The sequence below is a fragment of the Anolis sagrei genome, chromosome 2 (genome assembly GCF_037176765.1).
Source record: "Anolis sagrei isolate rAnoSag1 chromosome 2, rAnoSag1.mat, whole genome shotgun sequence".
NCBI lineage: Eukaryota > Metazoa > Chordata > Lepidosauria > Squamata > Dactyloidae > Anolis > Anolis sagrei.
In genome coordinates, this window is record NC_090022.1 from 229,104,935 (window position 1) to 229,119,859 (window position 14,925).

General features: G+C 40.0%; 1 protein-coding gene across 10 annotated transcripts in view; it reads left to right on the forward strand.

The window, feature by feature from the left end:
• Positions 1-14,925, forward strand: part of NTRK2 (neurotrophic receptor tyrosine kinase 2) — a 208,467-nt gene that overhangs the window by 83,604 nt on the left and 109,938 nt on the right. The gene's annotated exons all lie outside the window — the stretch shown is intronic.

Below are 14,925 nucleotides of genomic sequence, written 5' to 3' on the forward strand. Positions count from 1 at the left end.
ATACTTCCACCCAAGCTGAAAGATCACTTCTGAAGTATGAATTTGTTTATTTTTTTTGTAGCAAGAACTGATAGATCGATACCATTGTTCTTTGACTAGAAATACTGAAGAAGTCAGGAACAATTGAGGAAACAATTATTTGCAATTTATACTTGTAGAGCAAGAGTGGAATGATGCGCCTCGCTAAATATTATTGGACTTGAAGTCACAAAAGCCTTAGCTATAATAACCATTGGCGGGTAGTTCTTGGAATTTTAGTCTGAAAACATAACACTCAACTCTGATGTAGAAGTTTTCAGAAAAAAACAGTGCAAGGATATTCCCATAGTAGCTTCTCTGTCCTTTTTACTATCTTTCCAACTTTAAAGGAACAGCAGGCGGCCAGAAGGGCATATCCATGAAATTAGCTAGTTAGAACGCTTCCAGACATTTGAATGTGGTGTTGGCACACTGAGTACCCCCCTTCTTTCTCCATTTCACCCCAAAACCAAAGACACAGCTGCCTTATCATTGCTGGAAGGTTCCCTGTAGGTACATCAATAATGACATGACGGAGCTCCATTGCATCATTACAGGTTTTGGGGTGAAACCGGCAGGGAGGAGAGAGAAGCAATGCTATCCCACCTCCACAGCTCCCTTACCTGCAAAAATCTGGATCTTCAAGGATTTTACTGTCACTATTCCAGCAGCTGCAGCTTCTACACCAATACCAAACTACACTCTAGATCAGTGGTTCTCAACCTGTGGGTCCCCAGGTGTTTTGGCCTACAACTTCCAGAAATCCCAGCCAGTTTGCCAGCTGTTAGGAATTCTGGAAGTAGCAAGCCAAAAACATCTGGGGACACACAGGTTGAGAATTACTGCTCTAGAACTAACAGTTCTCACATTAAATTCACTGTTACTTTTCACACACACACACACACGGTTAAATGTCAGGAGCATTGTAATCCAGTGATTTATAGTACAATCTTATTGGTTTTTCCTTGCCAAGCATGTGTAGAACTGCAGCCTCATGGCACTAGTTTCACCGAGCACAAAGAATCCCCCTTTACTTTCCCTGCAGTATACATTTCACTACAGTTCACAGATCCATATCTTCATTCATTAGCATGGGCAGAATTAAGTGTTCTGTTGCAATGAATAAATGTGGTATTTATAGGTAAGGGAACACCATGCTTTTTAAAATGTTTCCTCTCCCATCCTCTTTCTTGCTAGGATGGAGTTTTAGGTGCTTCTTTGCAGTGGTTCTTGTTCTCTTTATTGAATTTTCTGTGGTAGAAAAAAAAAGATGAACTGGGTGGAGGGAAATCACAGAAGAGCTACAAATGGAAAATCTAATTCAGCTCTTGTTGCAATTCCATGAATAAAGCATGATCAGAACCTCCTATGTTGGAAGCCCAAAATGTCTGATGGTATTTGGTATATATATGCATGTATATCTGGCCAGTCAGCATCAAAATCGCTTCCCGAAGAGGTGTGCCTCTTATTTCTAAATCTTGTTTCAGTAGTAAATATAATTTATAGGGAGCCAGAATGCTATGTGGCTTTGTGTGAGGAATTTGGATTCTTTGAGATCAAATTCAAATTCCTTCTCAGCCAGGGGAACAGTCTGGATGGCCTTGGACAAGTTATACTCTCTCAGCCTAAGAGTAAGGCAATAGCAAACCTCCAATGAATAAAAGTTACCAAGAAAACGCTAGAAGAGAGACACCTAAGGACCCTTCCAGACAGGGAAAAAATGCAAGAGGAATTGGGGTTTTTAATCCCAGTTCCTCTTGGGATGAAAGCCACACAGCTAGCCTAAACCCCGGGATTTTGTAGGCGGGGGTGACCAGATACTCCTCCCATTTTCCTCTGCATTTACCGAGAGAAGACTCAGACAAGGCCTGGCAAGCCCCCTCCTCCCTCCATCCACAGCTAAATTTTGTAAAAGAAAAAAGTTGGTGTCAGCTGCATACAACTAAAAATCATGTATAGTGTGGTTGTAAAATACACTTCTGAAAGTCAGTTTGATTCCCATCTTCCAAAGCATTGACTTCATAGGAATTTCTGTGGTTCCTTAATTATCTTGGTTTCTACTTGGCACCCTCACAGTTGAGAGGTTTAGCTTGTTCAATCTTCAGTCCTGACAGCAACAGATGCATCCAGCAAGTTAAAATTTTGTTTCTGTCTCCCTAGTTATGGTCAATATTTTGTGAAGGCGACAAACCGACATGTAGAATGTTAGCTCAGCCAAATTAAATAAACTTCCATCATCAACAAGTAATATCAATGGAAGAAATTGCATTTTCAAGTAGGGATGGGAGGATATTTGGTCTTCCACATGTTTTGGTTTATAATTCCTGTCAGCCCTGTCCAATTTGAGAATGGTAATTGATTTAGAAAACTGTAGTCTGTGGAGTACCAAAATGTCCTCCTTAATCTTTTTCATCCAAGTGCACTCTGGGTGGTTCCACACAGCCCTTTAACCTGGAAGCAGTTGCAGTTTAAAAACACGATTGCACCCGGGTTGAAGTCCGCACACGTACCAGAAAGTGTGCAGAAAATGGGGACACCAAACAACCCTCCCCCCCCCAAAAAAAAACCCTTTAAAAAGGAAAATAACTTACCTGGCTGCCATTCCCTCTTCTCTGCTGCTTCCCTGTTGCGGAGAAATGACTCACCAGGAGAAAGGGAGGCCAGGAATGCTTTTCCTTCTCCCCGCTTCTCCTGGTACATCATTTCTATGCACCAGGTGAGTGCTGGAGAAGGAAGAATGGTGACTGGGTAAGTTATTTTCCTTTTTTAAGGCTTTTCGGGGGATGGGGTGGGGAAGGTGTTACAGCCCTCCCAGATATTCTGGGCTCATGGAGCCTGGACAACGAGAGAGGGCTCTGGAGACAGCCCCCTCAAAGGTCCCAGAACTTCCGAGGGGGCAGTACAAATGCCACCCACATCTGGAAAGACCCCGGTCTTTCAAGAAGACCCCAGTCTTTCCAGCTGAAAAAATTACCTCAGAACAAAACAGAATTTTCCTGCTTTGTCCCAAAAGCATTCACCTTTACGTGGGGTGTCATTTGGACACCCCATGTGAAAACGCGGCAGCTCTCACTTTTAAAGGGCTGACTGGATGCACCCTCTGTTTCTAAATGTATGTCCTGGTTTTAAAGGAGTAATAGTGGCTTAATTCAAACTGGTTTACCAAAGGAAAATTTCTTTCCTTCATTGGCAATTGATAATAGATGAGGTCTTGCTTTCCTGCCTCTTCTGTAGATGCCAGTGAAGGTAGGCTCTTCTTTTAATGAGCTAAGCAAAATGAATGCAGGTAGACATTGTTCTTGGGTCGGAGGAACAAAGAATCCCTGTCATTGTGCCTTTTCTTCTAGTCATTTCACCGGGAGTTCTAACAAGGTTCCATGTTATCTCTTCCTTTATATATCTAGCTTCAGAGTCTGTATACCTCTTGGGTGTAAAAAAAGTTCCCATGTGTGCATAGGTCTCTATTTGTGCATGGCTTCCGCATTTATATGTTTTCTTGAAGTCAGATTAAATAAGAAAGCTTTTATGTATACCACCATGTGTGTATATGTAATATTTTGTATTAGAACTTTCTAATACAAAACTTTCTGTTTATTGTTATTTTTTTATAATATGTTCACTGGAGACAATTGACTTTGTCTAGTGATGAAGTACTCTCTGAGAGAGCTGGACTAAGATATCTGGTGGAGTTTGTCCTGTAACTTAAGAATGAATAACCTTAGCACAATGCTGTTTGGCTCATTCCGCTTTCTAGATTTAAATATAGATGGTATATGGCATCCTGGTGTTGTGCTCCGTATCATTCACCTGATTTCAGGAATGGAATTCATCCTACAAAGAAAGAGGAAGGGTGTGCCAGAAGTACCACACATGTACAGAAATTAGGGGTCCTTTAGGACTGTAGATCAGAGACTACATCCTTGTGGGGTGATGCTGTGCCAGTAAATGCATTAGTACTCCTGTAATATATAAATTCCAAAGCATGCATTAGAGTCAGTAACATATATTCCTCTAAGCAACTAGTGCTTCAAAAGAGCCTCATGGGGGGAAAAGCCAGGCAATTTTGCAAACCCGAGGGCCAATAAACCTCTAGAGAAATGTGGAGGCTTAATTCAGTTGAGGTGAAGCAATCTCATTTGTCTTTCTCTTTTCTGTCACATTATGCCATTGTTCCATTTCTTTGTTTTTCTATTGTGTTGAAGGTAACTTTTTCATCTTCATCCTGATATATTTACATAGAAAGTCCTGTAAATGAATATTGTTTTTCTTAATGGAGTTGTGCTAATTTTGGTTTTCTCACTTTCAGCTAGTTATTATGTAAGTCACATTTCAAAAACATTGGTATCTCAGGACTACATTTTTACAAATAATTAAGTTGGAAAATGTGTTGAGATATATTGGAATTTGGGGGGGGGGGGTCAATCTCTCTCACACACACATACACTTCACTGTAATGATTGTTTAGGATTTAAGAGGCAATTAATGTAACCTTGTATATAGGTTTGGAAACTTTGCCTGATCACATGCTTGCCTGCTACTAATTCTCCATTCCTCCCTATTGCTCAATCTTTCCATTGATTTCATTCATGTCCTATGTATTAGATAGTCCTGAAGTACATTTATTTGTCCTAGCTGAGAAGTGGCATTGAATAGCTTTGGTCCTCTAGGTGTTTTTGTTGAGTTTGTTGGTGCTATTCTTGAATGCCTAGTAAGGCAGTCCCCAAGTTATGAACAAGGTGCTGTAGGTTTATTCTTACGTTGAATTTGTATGTAGGTCAGAATAGGTACATTTTAAAGTGTGCGTGTATATATATGTATATGTGTTTGTATGTGTGTGTGTATGTAGGCATGCAAGCTTTGGATAACATAGGGAAGGGTTAACACCCCTGTGATATTTGTTTTGCCATGGGTGCTCCTGTTGAGAAGATTTCACCTCACTTTCTGTCCCTGTGATAACTGGATTTTGAAAAATATGGCTTGTGGTGGGAACAAGGATTGGTATTAAAGCTTCAGTGGAGACACCTTTTCCCCACAATAACTCTTTTGGGAGTGAATTTCTCTTCTTAGGGGTAGATTCATCTCACTTCCTGCTATCTGATCCCCGTTCTTAATTATAAGTCATTTGTAAGTTGACTGTTTGTAACCAAGGACTGCCTATATAAGTGTCTTCCAAAGGCATAGTCAACTGAATTGATTTCAGAAGACTTTCTCTCTCTTTTTTGCTGTACGGATTTAAATTGTAGACGTTCGTGTCTTGCTTCCTAGTATGTTAGAAATTGAAATAGTATTCACTTACTAATTGCTGCAAGGAGGCCCTTACTCGTTAACAGTGAAAGTGATGGTATTGCTGCACCAGCTAATAGTTTCATGTTACTGTAGGAAGGCATACATTTGATACTAAGTGTACTAATTTTCACTGTTGTCAGTAGAATTACATTGTCCTTGGGGCAAAGGGTAAAAGCAATGTCTCCTTTTCTCTGAAATATATTTTGTGGACAGCCTCTGGCTATGAAAAAAGGATGGTGCTCTTAATTAACCAGTCAGAACGCTTATTAGTTATGATCCATGGCAGGGCAAAGTAAGATGCTTGCCAGTTGGTTTCTGTTGCATACTTGGCACCATCTTTCATTAAAAAAATGAACCCAATATAGTGAAAAGTATCATCTCACTTTAAAAGCAGGCAGTTAACTGCTGCCATTATTCCAATGAACAACAGATACCATTAGCTAACATAATATGTTTACACATTGACAAGTATATCCATGAGATTCTCCAGCCTTTCTAAGTTCCTTCAGTCGTTTCCTGTAGTGAAACCACTTTTTCCACTGACTCAAAACATCAGAGAGATTTAGGAAACATACTTAAAAATGAGTGACTCAAACTGTTCTGTCTTAATTGACCAGAGTAAATGAAATGTTATTTCGGTGGGACAAGTTTGTCACCTTAGTATAGTCAAGCATAATGCTTGTGCAGATGTGAAATAAAAAAATCAGTGTCATTTCAGAATTAATAGTATAAAATAGCTCAGTATAGAAACTGTGTTCTAAAACTAACAGAATCTGCGGTGTTTAAAATGGCAGGCCTATGGATATTTAGGAAAAAATATGAGGGGGGGGGAGGTCAAGGCTTCCTTTTGGTTAAGCAGAGAAGTGAAGTTCAAACTACACAACTGAAATTCATTAATGATTCAGAATGGTTGGTTTCCAATTCCATTCCTCTAGTCATGAGACAAATAATGGTCGATATTTCTCTGTCAAGGTCATTGCTGTTGTGACCTCCACACCAATTCATATTAGCACCCTTTCTTCTCTTTCCTGTATTTTCCTTCTCATGTCCATTATCTATGCTATCTAACATTTAAGAACCATCACAATGAGTGGCATAAAAAGTTTCTTTTACTGTAGATACTGCCTGGTAAACAAAGCACAATGCACTTAATGAAATATTTGGAATTATTTGAGTGTACTAGTTTTATATAGAAGCTCTCTGCTTGTATTTTTCCCCCGCCTGACTGACGAAACCGTCTTTATGAGGCCTTATACATGTTGAAACAGGGAAATACAAAATCATTCATTTCGGTGATATGAATCAACAACATCTCCTCTATGTTTTGCTCTTTAGTATCTCTTACATTTCTGGGGTTTTCACAAAAATATTGGCAGATCCCAAGGCATTATTTCTGCAAGAGAGCACTGTGGTATAATCATATCTTAACAACGTGCTTCTTCGCCCTGACTCTTGTGTCTTTGATATTTGGAAATATCTATGATCTTAATTTCCTTTATAAGACCTAGTTGGAGCATTTGAATGCATCTTTGTTGAATGTTACAGGGTGCTTCAAGACAGCACCAAAATCCACACCAAAGCAGGTTAAAACAATCTGCTTTGACGCTGATTCCTGTACTCACTTCCTCCAAGAAACCTGGGTTTTCCCCGGGGTGGTGGTGGTGGGGTATTGCTATATGCCATCCCAATTAAAAGTGGGATTAAAGGCAACCACACCAACCCCCCCCCCCCAATTTATCCCTAAAAATAAATGAAACATACCTGGCTGCCATAACTTTGCACCATTCTGCTCCTCCGGGCTTTTGGAACCTTGAATAAGCGAGATGTCTGTGGGGACTCACTCTTGGTGAGTCCCCACAGACCCAATACCCAATTACTCAAACCTAATTGGATATTTAAGTAGTTCAGAATAACATTTATTCCAAATGAATTCATTTTTCCTGGAGGCATCGTTTGGACTTTTCCGGGAAAAACTCAGACAGGTCCAGGAATATGAGCCTGTCTGGATGACCCCTTTCTAAGTCAATGCTTTCATTAATTCAGTTGATTCAATTGGGCTAGCCATGGTGGGGACTGACAGCTAGACTGAGGCCCATGTCTATTCTGTTACAGGCTTGGTTTTATTATTAATTGGAAGAACAGTGTACCTAATAGGTATGGTTTTTTAAAACATCTTAGCAAGACCTACCATTTTCCCCTTTAGGAAAAAGCAGAAAGTTTTGGGTTTACCTGTTAATGTTTTGCTCTTCATGAAAGGCAGAGAAAGTTTGCATGTCAGAGTTGCAATTCCGGCAGTTTTACACAAGAAACATTTAAAAGTCAAAGTTTTAAGCTATGAATATTTGACATATTATTTCCACATTTCCTATACCTTATATTGTGTAGTTTACTGCACTAGAATATATGTCTTTCTCTGATTATAGATGTATTAGTACTTTACAAGTCTGGCCAAATGTCTTCCAGAGTTCCTGCAGTTCCCTAGTCAACCTCTTTCATGCCCAAGATTTAGTTGCCAATTCCAACTGGAGTTAGACTCATTGAATCAATTGGCAAACAGTAAATCAACATACAAGACAAATTGACAATCTACTTGTGGTGGAACTAGGTTTTGGGTAATTGGTGTCTTGCCATTGAAAATAGTTGAGGAGTTTGAAACTTTTCAGAGAAAACAGATAAAAATAGTGGATGCCCTTCTGCAAGCCCCCAACTATTCATCCAAATAGTCACTCAAGCACATTTCTCAGGCTCCTTCTACACTGCCATATAAAATCCAGATTATCTGCTTTGAACTGGATTATATAGAAGTGTAGACTCCTATAAACCAGTTCAAAGAGATAATGTGGATTATCTACTTTGATAATCTGTTTTATATGGCCGTGTAGAGGGGGCCTTAGATCATATGTAGTTTGTAGCTCTGTAACATTCCTGTTAATTGACTAGTGAGCCAGTCGTTTGGATCAGCCAAAGGAGTTGTCGCTGGTGTCGGCTGCAGTAATGCCTCTTGAGAGCACTAGCCATCAACATCTATCTGACATTGCTGACCTTGGATATTAAGCGTGAGGAGTAGTAATAAGGTGAACTTGGCATAACACTAACTATAAAGTTGACTTTCAGATCTAAAGGGAATAAAGATGAAACATGATTATGAATCAGTTTTTTAGCCAAGGCAAAAATACAGTCACTCTGAAAAAATGTAGTGAATTTATGGTAGTCTCCACTGTGATATAATATCAGGTTACTAGAAATCTTTCAGGAATAATTGGTGTACGCTGAAGATTTGTCATATGGGCCCAATTAATCAAGATTGTTAAAACAGATCCATATTTGTAGTAGATCATAGGTCTTTATCAGACAGAGATTATATGCTCTTCAGTTTTATTAATCCCCGTGACATTATACTTACAGCCAAGTAGGCTTCAGGTGCATGATATTGATCCGAAGTTGTTAATAAAATTCTTGTAATAGAAAATCTATTTCTATTACTTTTTCCCTCTGTTTTGTTTGCACCACAGTAAAATGAGTTATAAGAAGATATCCATAGGAACATAGGGAATTTCAGAAAAGCCATTAGTTATTATTAAATCAGGGTAGGCAATTTCAGCAAACATAGGGGAGGTTTTGATGTTATTTTTGGAAAGCCTGCACAGGTACTTCTGATTTATAAACATTGTGACGGAGGTTTGTGAATCAGGTGGTGGGTTGAAACCTATTTACAAAGGATGTGCTGCTCTAAGGGTGACCCTTTTCTTTGCCTTAAAAGAGCGATTTAGAAGGATTGTGCGGGTGTGAGTTATTAGGTGATACAGTATAATAATAGCTTCATTCTTCCAATTCCCCTTTTTATCATGTCAGAAGCGACTTGAGACACTGCAAGTCACTTCTGGTGTGGGATAATTGGCTGTCTGCAGACAGGTTGCTCAGGGGATACCTGGATGTGTTACCATCCTGTGGGAGGATTCTCTCATGTACTTGCATGAGAAGCTGGAGCTGACAGATGGGAGCTCACCCTGTATTGCGGATTCAAACAGCCGACCTTCAGGTCAGCAGTCCTACCAGCACAATGGTTTAACTCATTGTGCCACTGCGGCACCTGACCTTCCAATCCCTGTGTTAAATTGAAAGAGGTTATTTACTCAGAGGTGTCTCAGGTCTGTTTTCAAAGGGTCAAACAAAATGGCTGAGAGAATTACTTCTCTAAGGTTTCCATGATGAAAGCTTGAATCTTTAAACCACTGTACTGGGCTGGCCACTGGAAGTTAGAGATGCATAAGTGGATGCCTCTTTCCCAAAATACCTATTGAAGTGTTTGCTGCTGCTTTCTTTTCATCACTTTGCCACTTGGTAGCATATATTTTCTCGGTCCACATTACGACAACTGTGTGAAATAGACCAATATTACTACTCCCATATTATAGGTTCAGAAAAAAAAACCTGAACTAATAGTTGTCTTTCTAAACAGCTATGCAAATGAACGAGCATACCTTGGGTCATGAGAAAATGCCTGTAGGCTTTCCATTTCAATCAGTGAGAATAGTCATTTCAATGGAATTGGCAAAGCTTGAATCTGTCTTAATTGCTTCCTCTGATACAAGCCTGTCACTTCCATTCTGATTTGCATAAAAATCCACAAGGGTTTCTGAATGGTCATGGAAATGCTCTGCAATGTGATGTAATTCTGCATCTTGGAGTCTGCCAGACTCCAAAGAAAGCTGTTGAAATGCAGAGGGTTGCATGGGAAGAGTGATTCTTGGTTAAAGCCATATAAAAGCACCATAATTCCCACAGAAATGAGTGTTATGCACATAAATTGGAATGGCAAGTATCAAGGCCCCTCCACTCAATCAAAAGGGTGCATGGGCTAAAGGACACTTTAATTCTAACTGCTTGGCCTTAATGATGGGAGATAGAGTCCAAAATATCTGTGGGAGCCTAACTCGAGATGGGTACTATAGACTGAGATATTACTAGTATTCATACATTCTTTCAGTATGTTCAAATACACTATTTTTCTAACAGTAATCTGAAGCCAGTGTTATTTCCCTCATATTGCAAATGTGGCTGATGAGAGAACTGAATCCTTGCATAAAACCATTATATATTTGTGGTTGAGGAGAAACACTTGAAGTGTGAGTTATGTGAACACCATAGAGGGGGGCAAACTAGCTTCTCTAGAATGGTAATATCAGAGCTTGGAAGCAGCCACAGAGGGGGCTTTCCCCCATGTGAGGGTATTGGAGCAGAAAAAAGGACATCACCCTCTGCTTTCACATTGAGGACAAAATCATAGGGATCAACATGGGTTTCCCAAGAACAAGTATGGCAGACTAATCTTGCTTCTTTATAGAAGGAGTTACAGACATGGTAGTTTAAGGGAGTTACATGCTTTGTAGATTAAAGGAAAGTTGTGAACATGGCATATTGTGGTATTAGTAAATCCTTCAAACATTCTAGTAAAATCTATGGATGCCTGCCATAGATGTGGGTGAAACGTCAGGAGAGAATGCTTCTGGAATATGGCCATATAGTCTGGAAAACTCACAGCAACCCAATCTAGTAAAATACTCTTAGATTAAATTGTAATTAGTTGATCTGCCAAAACCAGTGGTTCCTCACCATTGGCTCTTCATCCTAGAGAGAAGTGACTAATAGGGTGCCACAGGGATCAGAGAACTCTTCTACACAGCTGTATAAAATCCACATTATTTGCTTTGACCTGGATTATTTGGTAGTGTAGACTGTGGCCTCTTCTACATTGCCTCATAAAATCCAGATTATCTGCTTTGAACTGGATTATGTGGCAGTATAGACTCATATAATCCAGTTCACATCAGATAACCTGGATTATCTGCTTCCATAATCTGGGTTATATGGCAGTGTAGAAGGGGCTGAAAATAATCCAGTTCAAATAAGATAATGTGGATTTTCTACTTCGATAACCTGGATTATCTGGCAGTGTAGAAGGGGTCTGACCTGAGCTCAGTAATCTCCCACATCTTTACCAATGACTAGGGCACCTTCTACACTGCTCTATATCCCAGGACCTGATGCTGGATTATTTGCTTTATATTGGATGATATGATGGCACTTCCACACAACATGAAAATCCAGATGAGGGAAGGATATCACATGTGCAGGGATATACAGTGATGCAAATATACTCAGTTTCCAACTGGGATTGGGATATAAGCAGACCTTTTTAACATGTGTTTTTCGTCCATTGCAGTGAATCAGTGCGGATTTGCCAATAGAGTCATGTAGCTACCCCCCCCCCCCTTAACCTGTTAACTTCCTAGTTTTAAGTGCTGTGTAGAAGGGACCCCGAGTCATCACTGCCAGATAATCTGGGATAAACAGATAATCTGAGATTAGATCATGGGATACAGGTAGTGTGGAAGAGGCCTTGGATGATTTAATGGAGAATATGCTTATCAAATTTGCAGGATATAGAAGCCTTGGTAGATCACAAGGTGGACATGAGTCAACAGTGTGATGTGACAGTTTAAAAAGCCAATGTGATTCTTGGCTGCATCGATAAATAGAGTCTAGACCAAAGGAAGTATTAGTACCACTCTAATTTGCTTTTGTCAAACTTAACGTGGAATACTCTGTCCAGTTCTGGGCACTGCAAATTAAGAAGAACATTGACAAGCTGTGACATGTTCAGAGCAGGGTGAACAGTATGGTAAAAGATCTCTCCTTATGAACCATCTAGGAACGTATCTCGCCTTATGAACCATCTAGGAATTTAAGATCTTCTGGGGAGCCCCTGCTCTCAGTCCCGCCTTCTTCACAGGTTCGGTTGGTGGGGACGAGAGATAGGGCCTTCTCAGTGGTGGTCCCTCGGCTGTGGAACACCCTCCCTAGGGACATTAGATCGGCCCCCACCCTCTTAATATTTCGTAAAAAAGTCAAAACTTGCCTTTGTGAGCAGGCTTTCTCAAATGCAGTGTAGCAGATAACTTCTTGACCTCGGAACGACTGGACAATTGTGATCGGATAATGATTTTGGTATTGAGATGCGGAGGATTTATGCTTTTATTGATTTTACTGTTTATGGAATTTTATGTATGTTATATGCTTTTAGCTGTTTTTATAATATTGTGGCATTGAATTGTGCCATTTTGTAAACTGCCCTGAGTCGCCCTCAGGCTGAGAAGGACGGTATAGAAATAGAGTAAATAAATAAATAAATAAAGATCTGGAAATCATGCCCTGTGAGGAGAGGTTTAGGGAGCTGGGTGTGTTTAGTCTGGAGAAGAGACAGTTAAGAGGTGACATAATCACTATATTTAAATAATTAATAGAATGTCATATTGAAGATGGAGCAAATCCATTTTCTACTCCTCTGTATACTAGGATATGGAACAGTGGATTCAAAATACAGGGAAAGAGATTCCATTAGGAAGAACAGTGGAATACACTGTTTTGGATTATGGTGGAATTTCTTTTTTGGGAGATTTTTAAACAGGCTGGATGGCCCTTGTCTTGTCCAACTCCGTGATTCTATGAAGATCTCTAATCCTGAGCAGACTCATTTGGGAGAATATTATCCTTTAGATAACCCGAATTGTTCCTGAGGATGATCAGATTAAGTGACCATGACTTCCATTTCATGATGACATAGATGGCATGGACTTTTTAGGAATGTGAGCATACTTAATAGCAAGGCAGAAAAGCTTATGAGAATGTTTCGGACAATAATGAAAGAATAGGTAGAAAGTATTTCTGCATTGCTCTAGGATCCCTGAATATGCTTTTGTTGACCAACCATATATCCTAGGAATGTAAATTATGTGGTCCTACTGATTTTATTGGACTTCATCTCTCAACAGGCCAAACCAGCAAATGGTGAGGGATGTTAGGAGTTACAGTCCATGATATGCCACAACATTTTGTCCCTTTAAAGTTCCCAGGAAAACATGCCCAGACTATCTTTGTCCTAATTTTCAATTCATTTCACGTAATGTTTTCTATCACTATGACACTATGTAAGCACTAGTTTAAAAATATTTACATAATTGGACATGACCTTATACTAGGTCACACTCAGTGTTGTCTGAAAAGAACTATTTCCTAGTCTTGCCAAGAGATGAAGAGGATTGCATCTGCAAGTAACATATGTGTTCTGCATATATTTTAGACTTCACCTTAAGATGTAAATATCACAAAGTCACATACACAATACAGAATCAGTTAGCATCACAAAACAATTGCATAACAATAGCTTAAAACACAACCAATAACAGATCAACATGAATCAGTTTTGGGCCAAGCTGGATTACAGTTTTTCCTTAATTGTAGTGGACATTTGTGAGTGACCAGTTCACATGTTACATTGTTCCAAGTAATGCCATACACTGTGCTGCAATAGCCAAATGGTTGTATGTCACACACGCTTCTCAAGTGCCAGCCCACAGATGACATTTCAGATTTAAAAAGATACTAAGTAGTGAACTTGAAAGTGTTACATAAAGCAGGGCAAATTTCAATCTGTCCTACGTGAAGTCTTTGTTTCCCTGATTTGATCCCAAGTTTTAGCTGCCATTTTCTGTCTCACCCATTCTTCCCAGCAATATTTTAATCAGAACATTGTGTTTCTTGAACGCTTCTAGAATGTATGCATACCCACCCAGTTCTTCCACCTCTCCCCATAATGAACATAAATAGTTCCATATTCCTATATTCTACCTCTACCTCCAATTTCTGCTTCCATGTCATTAGCACATTTCTTACTTGCAGAAGAAATTAATGCCTCCCTACATCAGGGCAGGGTTCCCACAGGCCTCAAAGAGGCTGTGGTAAGGCCACGTCTTTAAAAGCCTTCCTTAGACCCCTTTGTACTGGACAACTAGTCTCCAACCTTACATTTTTAGGCAAGGTTCTGGAGTGTGTGATGGCTTTGCAACTCCAAGGGTTCCTGGATGAAACGGATTATATAGATCCATTTCAGTCTGGTTTCAGACCTGATTATGGGACAGAGACAGCTTTGATCACCTTAGTGGATTACCTGTGCAAAGAATTAGAAAGGAGTGTGTCCCTGTTGGTTCTCCTGGACCTTTCAGTGGCTTTCGATACCATCAACCATGGTATCTTTCTGAGTTGCCTTTCTTGGATGGGGATTGGAGGTACTGTTCTTCAGTGGCTCCATTCCTTCCTGGAGGGACATTCTCGGAAGGTGGTTCTGGAGGACTTCTGTTTGACTTCTTGGCCATTGGCCTGTGGGGGTCCTTCGGGGCTTTGTGCTGTCCCCCATGCTGTTCAACATATATATGAAACCTTTGGGAGAGATCATCTGGAGTTTTGAGTGTGGTTCCATCTATACAGAGATGACACCCAACTCTATCACTGGTGACTAGCAGCTGTAATGGACTGGATGAGAACAAAGAAATTTGTTCTCATCTGGACAAGACAGAGGTGTGCTCCTACTCAGTCATAAGACAGATCTGGGAATAGGGAGTCAGCCTGTGTTAGATGAGGTTACACTCCCTCTGAAAATGCAGGTTTGCAGTTTAAAAGTACTCCTTGAAAGGCAGGCTTTTCCTATGTGCTCTGCTGCCAATGAGACTAACACATCCTACTTGTAGAAACCAGAAAAAAGTGCAAGCACTAGTGCAACAGACC